Consider the following 15,745-nt stretch of genomic DNA (forward strand, 5'->3'; position numbering starts at 1 on the left):
TATATATATATATATATGCCATATATATCTGGTGGGCCCCACATGAGACCCACATGCTGAGAGAGTGGATTGGCTGGAAGTCCATACACCAGCTATGTAGCTGATGTATTAATGTTAGCAATTATGTGGGACCCACCTTTAAATGCATATGTTGTATATCAGCACCGTCTATCTAGACGGTGCCATGTGGGACCTACCTTGATGCATGGGTTTTATCTTGCACCGTCTAGCAGTTGCTGGACGGTGGGGCCCACGTCTGATATATGTGTTACATCCAAACCGTTCATTCATTTGGTGAGCTCGTCTTAAAGCTTGGGACAAAAAAGAAGCAGATTCAAATCTCTGGTGGGCCACGTATGTGGACCCCACCCCTGATGTATGTGTTACATCCAAACCGTCCATCCATTAGGTGAGATCGTCCCAAGGCTTTTAAAATAATAATAATAATAATAATAATAATAATGAGGTAGATCTATTAGGTGGACCACACTGCGGAGAACGTGGGGAGTGAACGTCCACCATTGAAACCTTTTTAGGTCACAGAAGTTTTAGACTAATATGAAATTTGTTTTTCCTCTTAGTTCAGGTCTTTATGACCTTATGAACAGACTGGATTGAAAATAAATGTTATGGTGGGCCCTGGAAATTTTAAACAGTGAAAATCTTTATCTCCACTGTTATTTGTGGTATGGTCCAGATGATCTCTCAATATGATTAATTCTTAAGATGCTCTAAAATGACCTCTAAAAAAATAGATGTATGGTATAAATAGTTCACTTAGAACGGTGGGCCCAACTTGATGCATTTGGGGCCCATTGGATGAGGCCCGATGTGATATACGTTGGCCCATTTGATGAAGCCCAATGTGATATATGTTGGTCCATTTGTTGAGGCCCATTTGTGTGGCCCGTTGATATGGCCCATTTGACGTATATGAGGCCCATTGATGTGGCCCATTTGATCTATGTGCGGCCCATGTGATGAGGCCCACTTAATGTATTTGAGGCCCATGGGTTGAGGTTCAATGTGATGTATATAAGGACCACAATTAAGGCCTGATGAGACATATGAGAGGCCTTTGTGTGGGGCTGGATGTGTTGTATATGAGGCCCATTGCGATGTGAGATTCCACCATGATGTATTGAATGATGTTTATGGTGGCCATGCCTTGGGAGCAATGATGGTTTGAAGTCAACATTGTAAGAGCAATGATGGTTAAAAGTCCACATTGTAACTCTCCCTAGGGCCCATTGTTAGGTTCATACTTGTAGTGTGTAGGCCTTCTAGGCCTGTCTTTGTTATGAATAGAGTTCATCACCATATAACATGCTTAGTATAGCTCCATGATTCATGCTCATACGCATCATATGTATGCTTGATATGAGAAGTGACTGATCATAGCATATGCCTTCGGGTAGATTGTTTATAGCGCTCCCTGATAGGTGTAGTTGCCCCACATAAGCACGCGGTACACGCAAGATTGCTGCATGATTAATAGTATGATTCATGGATCTCGCATTTGTATGACATGATTACTGCACGCCCTAACGACATCAGGGCTGTGGCCTCCATAAACATATCATGGATTACAGGATTGGACATCAGAAATGCTATTACTAGCATCGGGGCACCATAGATGTCCCTGGGTGAAAATTTCTAAACCCGATGATACCAGATGATGACTCCAATGTCGAGACTGAGTGGATACATGAGCGTAGGAGGGCAGTATACCAGTAGGCCGCGTCTCTTACTATGTCGTGGTTGGTTGGAAAGGGGTGTGACCTTACCCGCCTGAATGAGGGGGCAATATCTAGGTTGAGTTTGACCATCTTGAGGAATGGGTCTGCTATTGACAAGCTAGGCCCAATATTGGCAGATGGATAGTGAGGTCTCTTCCACTTACCCAGTTGTGAGCTCAGATAGGGGCGGCAAGCTAGCGTAGAGTGAACTAGACCCCGGTGATTGTCTATTATGAGGACTGTACTGATATTTGATGATCTAGTGATGAGTTGCATTGATATGTGGATTTAGATGAGGATTGGTGTGCTTGAGTTGCACCTTACATCACATGGCCTTGGTATAGCCGACATCATTCACCTCTTGTATCGTATGGCCTTGATGTGGCCGATAGTATTCATGTCTTATATCGCATGGTCTTAATATGACTGATAGCATTCATGCCTTGTATTGCATAGCCTTGGTATGACTGATTGCATTCTTGGATTCATCAACATGATTCTGCATTACTTTGATATTGTATTCTGAGCACGCTCATATTACGCACACACTTACACCACCCTCTGAGCTTTCTATAAGCTTAAGCACGATTGGTGCATGCAGGTGACACTAGGACATAGTCGTTACTTAGTCACAGCAGGAGCGTGTAGTCGAGCTTCAGGAGTTTCCGTTATTATTATCATTGTATTTCCCTTCATGCACATTGTACCTTAAAGTTTTTTTTTATCATAGTGGATTTTATGATGGTGTCTTGGTTATTGTTCATGGGTTATGCTTATGCTTATGCTTATTACGAATCGAATTCATGTTAAAATCCTCCTTGTAGGATCCCAAGATCAGAACCTGGTGTATGGGTGCCGGGAGCCAAGAAGGGGGTACTACGGAGGCTTTTGGCGCCGGATTCAGCGATCGAAAATTTTGTGAACCTGGTTTCTGCGCAGTGAAAGCACGATGGTCATTTATGTCTATTCACGTAGATTTCGAGCGCTCTTATTTTAAAATTAGAAGATTTCATGATATTTCCCACGAGTCTAGAACAATCAGGATCACAGAATGGTGGAATCATGGTTGTCACGCCCCAAACTTGGAAATCGGGCTCACAAAATTCTCGATTGCCGAATCCAGTGCCGACAGCCTCCGTAGTACCCCATTCTCAGCTCTCAGCGCTCATATGCCAGATTCCGATCCTGGGATCCTACAAGGAGTATTTTTTAACGTATATTTAACTCGTAACAAGCATAACCATAAGTTTACCCAAATCACAAGGCAACATCATCATCACATATCCACTAATATAAACATTTGAATACAATGCAGAAAGGACATATGTATCGAAATCAAAGCTTCAGAAGATCACTTCATGCTCCAAGCTCAATGCTTTTGCAACCTAACGCCACCTGCACGCATCTATCGTGCATAAGCTTATAGAAAGCTTAGAAGGTGGTGAAAATGTGTGTGTAAGATAAGTGCTAAGTATTCAATACAATGCCTTAATCATACAATATTCGAATTATTGGCAAGATCATGAATCATACGATATCACAGTAAGCGGAAATACTGCAAGTCTATAAATCATACAATATCAGAGTAAGTAGAAATACTGCAAGTCTATAAATCATACAATATCAAAGTAAGCGGAAATATTGCAAGTCTATAATTCATATAATATCAGAGTACACAATACAGATCAGCTATGCAAATGAGGAGTCATAGAGAGCTAAATATCAGATGCTAAGGATACAATGCAATATGTAAATCCTGCTGTCTTTTTAGGCCATATAAGTGCAGAAACATAGTAACCTAAAATGCCATATGCCTGCAGATGTAATGCAATATGCGATGCGAATGAAATGACCAAGCTAGAGTGTGAAGTCGGGATGATGTACGTAATATCACAGGCTACGGGGTCCACCACAAGGGACTTCTATCTAAACCAATCTTATACCTAAATTTGGATAGTCAGACTTAATGTGGTAAACTCCTGATCTCCGGTCAGTCACGCGCCTAACTAAAATCTTGGCCATGCGAAGGTACATGTAACAAATAGTTGCACACCACCAGCTCGAGTGGATAGTGAATGAATGAATGAATAAGTATGCAATGCAGCTCAATATGTCCACATATTAGAACGGTTCCTCTCTGGGATCATCACCGGGGTTTAATACACTCTACATGCAAATCGCCGCCCACTGACGCACGACCATGCAAGTGGAAGAGACCTCACTATTAGCCTGACCAATAGTCAGCCAATATCTACCTGACATATCAATAGCAGACCCATTCATGAGCTAGTCAAACTCAACTTAGCTATGCCCTTACCCGCCTGCTATGCCCTTACCCTCAGGCGGGTAAGGCCATATCCCCTCCCAATCGACCATAACACAGTAGGAGACGCGACCTCCTGGTATTTGGCACTCGAGCACTCATGTATCTACTCGATCTTGACATTGGGGCGTCTCCTGGCCATGGAGGTTTAAGGATTTTTACCCAGGGACATCTTTGGCGCCCGTATGCTAAAATTAAATATTTCCAGTGTCCCATCTGGCCATCCACGATATGCATGTGGAGGCTATGGCCCTGATATCGCTAGGGCGTACAGTAGTCACAACACACAATGCAAGATGCATGAATCATATAATCTAGTCATGTATCAATCATACGCATATCGTGTACTCATGTGAGATAACCTCCGCCTATCAGGGAGTCTCATAACAACCTGCCCAATGACATATGCAATGATCAACCACATCTCATAACAAACATGCAAATGCTGTGTATGGGCATGTATCATCATGCTATACTGTCACGTACTCATAATCGGTAATAACCAGCATCAACAATTGGCCTCGACAATGTGGACATTTAACCAACATTGGCCCCAAGGAATGGCCCACATAGAACCTAACATATAGTGGGCTCGTGGCCTCACATAAGGGTCATATACATATCAAGTGGGTTGCATCACATGGGCCTTTCACATATCACATCGAGCCTCGCCATTTGGGCCTCACTCTTGAGCCACATATACAACTCAATGGGCCGCACATATGGGTCGAAAATACATCAAAGCAAGCTCTATCGCTTGGCCCTCAAATGCATCACAATGGGCCTCATCTCATAGGCCTTATATTCATCATATTGGGCCTTAAACATGGGCGAATATGCATCACAATAGGCCTCAGATATGGGCTGCATATATATCACATTGGACCTCAAATACGGGTCGAATGCACATCACAATGGGCCTCAAATACGAGCCGCATATACATCACATTGGGCCTCGACAATTGGCCTCGATATCTGACCTCGACAATCATAATCAGCCTCGATAATTGGAATCGGTATCGAGAATTGGAATCGGCCTCGATAATCAAAATCAGCCTCGATAATCAAAATTGGCCTCGATAATCAGAATCGGCCTTAATAATCGGAATCAGCCTCTACGCAAGGTGGGATCCAAGGATGGACAGCCGACGATGAACCAAGCAATATCAACAGGGCCCATTCGTTTGGGTTAACCCACTAGAGAATGATGAGATGGGCCTAACCAGGCCTAAGAGAAGGTCACAATGTGGACATTTAACCATCATTGCCCATTAATGTAGATATTTAACCAACAAAGCTCCCAAGCAGTGGCCTACATAGAGACAAGCATAAGTGGGCCCATGGCCTCACACAAAGGCCTAATATAAATAGTAATGGGCCTCATTGAATAGGCATTAAAAACATAACAATGGCCATGCCATATGGGCCAAAAATATATCTCATTGGGCCTTACCAAATGGGCCGAAAATTCATCACAATGAGCAACGTCATATGGGCCAAAAATACATCTCAATGGGCTGGAAATACATCATAATAGGACACGTCATATGGGTCAAAAATACATCTCAATGGGCCGAAAATACATCACAATAGGACACGTCATATGGGACGAAAATACATCTCAATGGGCCTTACCAAATGGGCTAAAAATACATCACAATGGGCCACATCATGGGCTTAATACACGTCATAATGGGCCACATGATAAGGGCCTAATACACATCACAATGGACCTTGTCCATAGACTATGAATACATCACAATGGGCCTTGTCCATAGGCCCTCAAATATATCACGATGGACCCCATCCATGGGCCACAAATATACCGCATTGGGCCTCACATATAGGCCTCAATATACATCAAGTGGGCCGCATCACATGGACCTCGAATACATCACATGGGGCCTCACTCAAGGGCTCCAAATACATCAAATGGGCCGAGTTAAATGGGCCAAGTCAAATGACTTGTATCAAATGGGCCAAATCATATAAGCCAAATCAAATGGGCCGTATCAAGTGGGACAAATCAAATGAGCCGAATCACATGGGCCGATACAAATGGGTCGTATTAATTGGGCTGAATCATATGGGCCAAATCAAATGGGTCGTATCAAGTGGGCCAAATCAAGTGGCTGAATCACATGGGCCGATATAAATGGGCCGAGTTAAATGGGCCAAGACGAATGGGCCAAACCCAACTCATCTATTTTAGAAATTAAAATATATATAAAAGTAATGAATTATATCAAAAGATCAACTGGACCATATCATAGATAGTAGTGGAGATAATGATTTCCAAGCTTAAATTATAGTGGGCCCCATCGTAGGGTTTATTTCCCATCCAGCCTATTCATAATGTCACAAAAGGCTTGGATCTAGAGGAAAAACAAATATCATATTGGTCCAAACCCTTTAACCTAAGGGTATTAATGGTGGACGTTCAAACCTACTGTTTCCTATAATGTGGTCCACCTGATCCTAGATCTATCTTTTTTTTAGCCTCAAGCCCTAAGATGAGCTTGCCAAATGGTTGGACGGTTTGGGTGTAACACATGCATCATGGTGGGTCCCATAGGGATGGACGACATAGATAAAGTACATACCTCATGGTGGGGGTCCACACTATTGGAAGTAGTGGATACAATACATTTATCAGTGGGTCCCACGTGGGGCCCACCATAATGTTTACTTTTCACCCAATCTGTTGGTAAGGTCACGCAGACCTGGCTGAAGAGGAAAGTAAATTTCATAATGATCCAAACTTCTATGAAACCCAAAGGGTTTCAATTGCAGACGTTCAATCCTCCACTGTTCCCTGTGATGAGGGCCACCTAAGCACCATATACGGCTGATCTTTGGAATGGGGCTTACAGCGAAAAGGGGTCCACCAAATGCATGGTGTGATATTCAACACACATCACAGTGGGGCCCATGTATGGGACCTACGTCCCTGCCCTTTCTCATCCCCAATGCAGCAGGATGCTGCTGCGTGTCCTCTAGACGTCAGTAGCAGCACCTGCTGCTTGGTTTGTTTTTTGTTTTTGAAAATATGTTTTTCTGAAGAATTTCCTAAGTGGGGCCCTCATTAGTAGAATCCACCCCACCCATTGGATTCTATGGCTCAAGATAGACCAAATGAGACCAATGTTCGATATGCTTTGGTGAATAGAAAAATCAAAGTGGGTCCTAATTGATTTGAATGGTAGAAATCACAGTTTTCTATGGTATGGCCCGCTTGATAATCAAATTAGCTTCATTTTTCGGCTCAATGCCTAAAATGACTTGGAAAATAGGATGGACGGCTTGGATTAGACCTATACATCAGGGTGGGGCCTACATGAGCGGCCTACCCCAAAGCTTTGAACCAAGCTGATATTTTTGTTTTGTTCACAGCAACGTCCAGACCTTGCTGGACGGTCTAAACAACGGATATCCAGCAAGTTCTGAGCTGGCCCACCTGGCCGTGTTGGGGTCCACCAAATGCTTGCATTTCCCCATCATCTAGACCCTTCAAATATAAGGGTAGCAAGGTGGGTTGATCCCCATGTTTGGACCGCCGTGTAGTCCATTGGATGGGCAGTCGGATGTCACGTACACTCATCATGTGGGCCACAAAAAAAAGGAGGAAGAGAAAGAAAGAAGGAGACACGCGATGGAGGGACCCTGACACTATGGGCCCTCCGTTCCATCCATTCGATCATACATCAAGTGGGTCCCAATACATATGGGCCCACCAAATTAAAAATCAATTGTGAAGATTCCTTCTCCACCAAAATGGAAGGTCTAGATGACCCTTATCAAACTAGAAAGTAAACATCATGATGGGGTCCATGGAGAATGGCTCCATCATGGAATGATCATGTGAATCATAGTGGGCCATCGGCCACATCTAGGGTCCAAAGTGAGATCCATACCATCAATCGGTAGGCCTCACTTGGCCCATCATCACAAAAATGAAATCTAGGCCTATAGAAGCACCCACCTTTGATCATGGACTTCTCCTTCCATCAACGCATTCTAAAGCTCCAATGGTTGGACTTCAATGGTTGATATTGATCATGGAGGGTGGGATTGGATGATAGGGAGGTGGGCCACACACAAAGCTTTCTCTCACTCCATGGAATGTTTGGACATTGGTTGCTTGGGAAAGTGAGTAGAGAAAGAGAGAGAGAGGGTGGTTGTAAGAGAGGTGATGGGTGGGTGATGGATGGATGGAGTGATGGATGAAGTGATGTAAGGGTTGACTTTGGGGTACCTTGTGTAAGAGAGAGGTAAGGGTAGGGTATGGGTTACTTGTACTTGACTTGAGGTGTGATGTGTACTTGATTGGTGGGATTGATTTGAAAGGTTCTCTACGAAATTGAAATGCGCAGCATTTTCTTCAAACTAAACGTGGGCCCACATCTTCTGGCCTGGGTATCGCTTTAGTGCGCGAGGCGTGGCATCGAAACCATGGCGACGACGCGGTCGCAAGGATACAAGTTTTGAGTCGAGTTGACTCTGATATAAGGGACACGACTCAGGATCATGCACAAACGTTGATAAAAGATCGCGGGTCACCAAAATTTGACCGGGAGGACCGCGGAAGCCTACGGAATGGTACGGGCTATGATATGGGTCTCACAATGGTTATGCGAAGTACTCGCATTTTGACTCGAATTCTAAGTCCTAGCAAATCTCAATGATCTCAATTCTCTGATCAGGTAGAAGATCAATGTTTAACAGGATTGTGAATCGATACCAGTAAATCCTCTATTCTGCGCAAGCATAGGATTGAGGTATTGGGCTTAAACCTACTACAACTATCTACTCGTGTTAGCTCGAATGCTGAAAAATAGAAAATTGGGTCATACTTTAGACAATGGGGAACTATCATTTAAAGTAAAGGAAGGTTAAATAGAAAGATATAATACTATTAGTTGCCACACAAATGAACTGATAACCTTAGTAATTAATATAGAAAAAAATTCTGATGTTAAGAAGCATTAAAAAAACTCCCTAGATTTGGTTAAGGTTGGAGTGATTTCTAACCTTTAGTGGGTCTTAGGCACCTTAATTGATTTGCATGACGAGAAACTTAAGGGTTGTGAGTAATTTGAATAAAGCTCGTTGGGATTTCACACATGGACATAGGGTACATCTTTAGGGTAATTGAACCACTCGTAATACTAATAACCGGGACGTACATCATTAAATCTCAAAAGAGAACTTTATTTATTTATCTTTAAAGAGGGTATATTGTAATGTCCCTTGTCCTAGTAGTAAGTCAGGAGCACTTGCACAAATAAATAAACTTGGTGTGGAGAACTAGTGGATGCAAATGGACACCGTAAGATAGATTATTGTCCACATTCATAGGGGAAGTGCTGAATTTTAGGGACGAAATTCTCTTTAAGGGGGGTAGGTTGTAACACACTGTACTTTTTGTACTCGGGTGTTACCTTAAGAACCTCATTAGCAGGCTTGTGTGGGAACACACATAACCCACCCCACTAATCACCTTTCGATTAGTCACAATTTGATCATCATGACCGTATGAATTTAGGCTAAAACAACCTACGACGAAACGGTAAGGTCTAAAGTCAATCCACCTTGAATTGACCCTTGATTGTTTGTAGTAGGATTGCATGACAAATGATCACCCGATCAACCCATGATCTAAGCTGATAGTTGAGGTTTGCTATGTCACATTCATTTGATCGCAAGTATAAATGAAACCTTAAATTTCTTCATCCCAAACTAATTTGTATAACCTTTCAATCCAACAATGAATTAGACAACTCATTTGATCGACCATGAGATCAATCTATATGGAATAATCTTCATCTGTAGTTAAGCTATCCAACCATTGACTCTTAAGGTGGACCATCATGCCATACTGAAACTAAACTACAAATCACTATAATCAGGACCAAATCCATAGATCCACTAATCGACTAATCATTAACTAGCAATTAAAGTTATCCAACCATTGAATTGATATGGATTACCAATTTGAAACTAATAAGACTGTGGGATTTCAAGAACTGATAGGGATTGTAATCAAATCATTTGTGGCCCACTTATTCCCATGATCCATCTGATGGATCTTTAAATAATCCATCACAACTTTAAAGGCACCTATTTTAGGATTTCAATTACCTTGGTAGACAAACCTAACTATTCATCAAGTCTATGGCATCTTGTTCAACAATCAAGCGTTAGATCGTGTAAATCTGACTACGTGATGGTAACACTAACTGATCATGTGGACCTAGACTAGGTTGGAGTCCTTTAGGACTGTTGATCATTGACAGTGGGTCAATCTGACCATTAAACTCCCTTTAAAATGGGCTAGGATCCTATATGAGCCTTAGAGATCAGATTTAAAGATGATTTAACCGTCGAGTTGATGAAAACCCCCAAATAGGACCCAAGAGTCAAGTAGTGGGGCCCACCTGTGGTTTAGATATGCCCCATCCCTGCTTAAGTGTCTCACAACATAACAAATATATAAAGGATAATAAAAATATTATAATGGTAATATACAACACTCTAAACCCAAATTAGGTCATGAAATCCCTAATTAACTGCTAATTCTCGACTGAGTGGTCCCTAGGACCCTTTTAATGGCTGATATTCATATTTGGAATCATCCAACCATTAGATTAACAGAAATCCACCATTAAAGCTAGAAACCAATTCGTATGGCCCACTAAAGCTTTGTAACCACCTGATCTTTGGTTAAAGTCTTTACTAAGGCCCATCAAGTGGTATGGATGAAGTGGATTTTGTAAAAACATCTCTGTGGGCTCCACAGGCATTTCGTGCATGCACCAGGGGAGACACTCGTGGTGTAATGGATTACACCTCCAGTCAAAGTCAGGCTAACCCGACATTTCCGAAAAAAGAAGTTTTCTCTCCTCCTTTTGTTTTCCCACCTATGGACGTTTGAACAAATGACGATCGTTTGCTTAAGATATGGCCCACCATGATCACTAAACTGAGATATCCGAACCATCCATCTGAAAGAGGACCCATGTGTGACCAAAACCCGATAGGTTTTGCACAATTCCATACGTGTGCATGCACACGATTCTCGCTGCAAACGGGTCCCAAAAGCACAACATTTCTGAAAAAGAAAATCAGTTTTACTACTGCTAACTTGGCGATCTGCGTAAGGCTGAATCTGCCTATCCTAGCCATCCATGGAGAGCTGATCCTAGCCGTTGGAGGACAGCAGGCGCTGTTGCCAGCTACTTGACCGGACGACTGGATATTTCTAATGAAGAAAGAGAGGGTGGAAGCCCTAGGCTTAATCCAGGCCCTCTAGTCTTCATCAAACGGCCCTAAGAGCATCTAGGGTATGATATAAGGTGAATGGGTCATGTGGCAACCGACATCTCTCCCATTCTTGCGGCAGCCAAGGAAATCTCCCGTTTTCTTCTCCATGCAACCCACCAGCCAAACTTCTCTTAAACTTCATAAGAGCTCATCCAGAAGCTTCTCAAGGTCCATAAGGACCGTTTGTAAGCATTAGATTGAGGGAAGAAGTAATGATGTCCAAGATGCCATAAATGGTCGTTTCCTTCTTCCCCCCTCGAACCACATCAAGGCAACTCGAGTCGAGGCGAGTTCTGGTCAAGACGGAGTTGCTCCTGGCTAGGAATGAAAGACAGAAATAAAGGAGAGATGAAGAGAGAAGAGAGAGCGTGGTAGAAAGAGGGAGAGTGCGTCGTCCCTACACGACTCGATCGGGCCACTGGCTCACTTAGGCTTAGTTAGGTTAAGTCCTGAGCTTGCCGGCATCATCGAGATGGAAAGAAAAGAGAGAGGGAGAGTAATGAAAGGCATGTTGCTGTCCGCTGCTGTCATACAACACTCGGACTCGGTCCGAGTTCAGGACGAGTCCAAGTTGGGTTGGGTCTATTCTAGCCAAGTTGAGCATGGTTTGAGTACTGCTGGAGTTCCAGAAAAGAATGAGTATTGAGAGATAAGGATAGAGAGGGTGGAGTGGTGCAGATGCAACGTTGCAGCTCTTCTACTAAGTAGCTGGTAATTTTAGACACTCAGTTTAGGCCTCTCCGAGTTAGTCTACTCGCTGACCCATCCTCTGACGTATTCAGAGCTGGTCTAGGAGCCCTACAAGAAGAAGAAAAATAAGAGAGAAAGAGGGGGGAGTTGGGTTTGTTGGCTGTCGAGTTAATTCGGTTAGAACCGAGTCAACTCGGCTGGGTTCGAGACCAGCTGGGTCGGGATAGACCTGGCCTAATTTGGGTTAGCCTAGGAGAGAAAGAAAGAAAAGAAAAGAAAAAAAAAGAAGGGAAGAAACAAGAGAAAGAGAGAGAGAAAAGAAGAGAAACTAGTGGGAGAAGGGACTGAGTTTACTCGGTTCGAACCCAAACTGAGTTTGGTTCAAGTCATGAGGTGAAGTACACATCCCCTAAAATAAAGTGGAGCAGCCAAACCAACTAATGTAAGTCAACTCTACTCCCCCAAAATAGATTATTTTGAGTTATTATTATTGTTAGTATTAAGATGATAATAACGATTATTAAGCATGTTTAACCGTTGGTAGATTATCCCTGGTAATAATAGTTATTGCAAATAAAATTACCATTATTAAACATTAGTAATTTATTTATCATCCTTAGGTACAATCATTGATAGTAAATCATACTACTTACTCCATCGCAATGATTGTTAATGTCGCATAGCTAGCCTTAATTATATCGTTAATGATAGTGGTTGTAATTGCACTCCAATTAACATTCAAAACCTAAAATCTAAGTCTAGAACTAAACTCTAGGATGAAACCCCAAATCTAAGTAATTTAAACCCTAGATAAAGATCTTAACCATAGAAGTGTGTAGAACTTGGATCTAATTGTACAAGTTCATGATTTGTGATAGGGTTCGACCCTAAGGGTACATGCACCTCTTAGTGGTGGCGTAAGCAGTTCAAAACATAAGGTGATGATTTCTTCCCCTTAAGCTTTCCATATCTAAATTAGTTTAAATAATAGTCTTTATTAGAATCTTAGATGTTATCTCATAGCATGTGACCTTTTATTAATTCTTAAGGCATGGCTTACACTTAAATTATTGTTGACAATTGTGAATCATGATTCCATATAATAACTACTTATATGATGGTTTTCATTTAAGTTTAAATTGATAGTTCTTATCATGAATTATTGTGATTATTATGAATCAACTTATGTCTGACATGCCATAACTATATGCTTTGTCATGGTTTGTTGTGAGTCACTTATAGATCTGTATTCACTACACTTAATAGTGGATGTTTTCTCTTGTGTATGTGAACCCATGCTTAGGATGTAACAAGATGGATTGTGGTGAGAAATGGGCCCTCGATTTCGAGGTTACATCGGATATGGAACATTAATGTGGGATTTACCATCCATAGGGCATATGGTTCGAGTGGCTTATAAATGACCTCTTTAATTGCTTTAATTAATCTTACCTGACCTCTTTGTCATCTCGATTTAATGATCTGAGCACCCTTTTACCGCTGCGATTTAACATTTGTCCTATGTTATTATGATTGTTTTATGTGCCCTTGATGGCATATAACCATGTGACGATAATCCCTACTTATTGAATTTGATTGGCTGTTAGTCGATAGGCATCTATTAAGCATCCTATGATAGGAAAACCTCATGAGCCGAGGATGGTGGTCATGGGACACTGTATCCGAGTTGTCGGCCTATGCTGGGTGACGAGCCCCCCGTAATGATCATTGAGTTACTTAAATTGGCTGATTGTAATTAGAATAATAATGGTTTGGCTAATCATGCATTTATAGCATATTGGCGATAATGGGTGGCTAATTCTGGATGTTGTAACACATGCCCTTAGGTTCATAGGGGTATCGTTTCGCTAGCTCCCAGACCACTGACTATCAACCTATTTTAATGACTTGGCACTATGCTGTACAAGATATGCTATAATGGTGACTAGTCTTTTGCATGGGTGACGAGCCCATGTCCGACTGGATGAGCATTCCCAGGTCAATGTTGGAGGAGTGATGAGCCCAAGTTCGACTAGATGAGCATCCCTAGGTCAATGTGCATTCATGCATCCATGCATTTAAAAAGATTACATCATGTTTTATTTTGATTGCCTTGATGTTTTTAACTATGCTTAACAAATGCGACGATGTGTAATCTTGAGGGAAATTCACATTGAGCTGGCCACTCATTCATCGAATAAATAACCGTGTAGGTAGTACAAGTGGCCCGGTTGACACTTATGTTCATATTGATGAGGAGCATGGTGCAATCATCAAGGATGCTTGATCGTGTTGCTAAGAGTTGTTATGTGATTTTGCAGCTCAGGATTTGTTATAATGTATTTTGTTTCACATGTGATGTTATCTCATTTTGTAGTTGTAAGTATTGAGACATTGGTTTGTATAAGTCATTATGGGCAGCCTCTTGTATATTCTAAATGTGAATGAAAATTTTTCTTATGTTGATTTGTCCATTCTACGCTAAACCGGTAACTCTGATAGATAAAGAAAAAGAAAAAAAAAGGTATGAAATTTGGTTCTCTATAGGTTAACACTCGGGTTTTTGGGAAACGAGTCATATACTCGGGTCGTGAAAATACGGGACATTACAGTTGGTATCAGAGCATAATTTGGACAAATCAAACCTTGGGAAAATGATCTTATACAAACTTTAAATGTCTCTAGTTATGGTGTGTGAAATTAAAGGTTTGAATTTAAGTAAATTTCCCTTAGACTTAGAAGAAGGATTGAGAACGTAGAGACCCAAACTTAGGTCCCTTTAGGAATTATTAGAGTAACCATTTGAACTTATGTAAATTTCCCCCTGTAGCATGGAGAGATTGAGAATAGAGGAACTCAAAATTTTAGGCCCCCTAGAAATTGTTTGGAGGACTGAAGAACTTAGAAATAAACTTAGGCCTTTTTGAAGATTTTAGGTTTAGTCATTTGAACTTAGGTGAAATTCTCTTAGAATAAGAGAAAATCAGAAACATAGAAATTTCAAAGTTTAGACTTCCTTAAGAATTTTAAGTTAAGCCCTTGGACCTTAAACTTACATAGAAATTCCTTAGAAATGATTAGGATAGCCATTTAGAATTAAGTGCATTTCCCTTAAATTTTAGGAAAGTTGAAACTATAGATATCGAATATTTTGGGTCCCTTAAAGAGTTGTTTGGATAATCCTAGAACTTACGAACTAAACTTAAGTCCCTTGAAAATCTTAGGCTTGGTCATTTATGTAAGGCCTGTACCCTAATCCATACCATTCCGTAAGCTTCTGCAGTCCTCCCGGTCGAATTTCGACAACACTTGACCTGTATTCGATGTTTATGTGTGATCCTAAGCTGAGTCCTGTATATCGGAGTTGACTCGACTCAAAACTCGTACCCTAGCGACCATGCCATCACCGCAGTTCCAACGCCGTGTCTCATGCGCCGATGCTTTACCTAGACCAGAAGATGTGGGCCTGCGTATATTCTGAAGAAACGCTGCGCGTTGCGAATTCCGAGAGAATCTCTACGCTCAGTCACATCAATCAAGTCAAGTACATCGTCCACACCCCATGCTACCTCACCTTATCACAAGTACAAGTACCCATTCCCTCCTTTTCCCAAGTCAACTCTCTCTCTCCCCACCCATTCCTCTTTTACCCAAATTTCAACCAAACCCA

Source organism: Magnolia sinica, chromosome 13 (assembly GCF_029962835.1).
Source record: "Magnolia sinica isolate HGM2019 chromosome 13, MsV1, whole genome shotgun sequence".
NCBI classification, from domain to species: Eukaryota; Viridiplantae; Streptophyta; class Magnoliopsida; order Magnoliales; family Magnoliaceae; genus Magnolia; species Magnolia sinica.